Genomic DNA, 1747 nt, shown 5'->3' with positions numbered 1-1747 from the left:
CGATTTTGCTAATTTAGACTTTTCCATCCACCTTTTCTAATGGGATACACTAAAATAAACATAAAAAATGGAAATGGAAACATGGCTGCTGAAATGTTTCTGCGCTGCTACATAGTCGTAAACCCCTCTATCAAGCTACAATGGACCAGTCTGGAAGCTGGAGGGGTCAGGGCTTGAAGGGCCTTGTTTAGTTTCAAAGGAACAGCATCAAAACTAGTTATCTGAGACACACCTCAGCAAAGGAGTGAAAGAGGGGCTTGTGGAGTTACAATAAGAAGGCAATCAGACCAAAGCATTGCAGTTCCTCTTCATATAGACCTCAACTAAATGAATTAAATGTGAAAAAGAAGGATTTAAAAGCACAATATAGCCACTTTAAACACAAMTTTGTCACAAAAAGGAGTCCTTGGGGCAGCTGTGGTGTAGTGGTAGAGCAGGTAGCTTGGGACCCAAAAGTCACAGGTTCTACTCGCCGCCATGCCCATATGTTGTGGTGTCCTTGAGCAAGGCACACAACCCCCAACTGCTCCCCGGGTGCTCACATGGCTCCCTGCTGCGCCACTTGTGTGTTTCTCACGTGTGATGGGTCAAATGTAGCCTGGTAAAAACCAGACCCTTGTCCTTCCCTTTGCTCTGCACGAGGGTCTGGATTTGCGGCTATAGAGAAGCGATTCTTGCTGGAGGCATGGCCTCTGTTGAAGCATGTGTGTGTATGTCGCTGTGAAGGAGGCTAAGCTAAGAAGCTAACCAGAAATCGCGTGTGCTGTAAACAACCCTTCTGAGAGGAGAAAAGTACAGAGCCRAATGAGATAACTGTAAATGAGAGCTGCTGCTTTGTCAGACAAATTTAATTTAATTTGGAAGCCTTATCAACACAGACTGGCTTCATTCACTTCCTCCACTTCCATATGCTAAACTAACTAGCAGACACCACGCAGAAAATTGACGTCATTCAAAACTCCACCTTCTGTTTGCTGATTGGCCCATGGTAAAATAAGCTACAAGCTGACACTGTGCAAAATATTGACGTTCTGTTCTCTGATTGGTTCGGCTAAAAATCTGCCAGCAAAATCCATATCTATGGGAGAAGTCCCAGACGGAGCAGTGAAGGGAAGCTAGAATTGAGCAGAACTGCGTAGGAAGGYAAGGGCCAGGCTAGGTCWAATGCTGAGCACAAATTTCATCATTGTATGAAAACATGCACTGATGACCAATAAAGTACGTATACCTTTGCAATATACAGTATTAGCATTCAAATTTGGAAAAAGAACTTGTGTCCAGACTAAAATATCTGAACCGTTGAATGCACACTTAAAAATAATGAAATTCAACCCAGAAGAAAACATGATTTAAAGTTTGAGCTATAATTCTTATTGTTAAACTTTAACCAGTTTTGAAAGTCATTGCTCAGCGACCTGATTTCTCAAATATGAAAAGAGTCAACAGGTGAGCAGATTTCAGTGGTTCTGGATGAATGAGACTTTGTTACAAATCTTTTCGTCACATTTATTGACAAGTCCGGACAAATGGTACCAGACAGGAAGTCCTGAAGATGCTCTTTGATCATTCACAAACACACTCAAGTGAGAAAGAGTTATTGTCTAACTTTGAGCAGCTCCATCTGAACACCGACGATAAGATAAAAGTGAGCGTTGATGTCATGCGTGGATGTAGAAACTGTCTGGGAAAATTATGCTTGCAACAACGATAACTCCATCTTTGATCCATAGATTAAAACAACAAGAGA

Source organism: Austrofundulus limnaeus, unplaced genomic scaffold (assembly GCF_001266775.1).
Source record: "Austrofundulus limnaeus strain Quisiro unplaced genomic scaffold, Austrofundulus_limnaeus-1.0 Scaffold0, whole genome shotgun sequence".
Classification (NCBI taxonomy): Eukaryota; Metazoa; Chordata; class Actinopteri; order Cyprinodontiformes; family Rivulidae; genus Austrofundulus; species Austrofundulus limnaeus.
Note: the sequence above shows the minus strand (reverse complement) of the source record.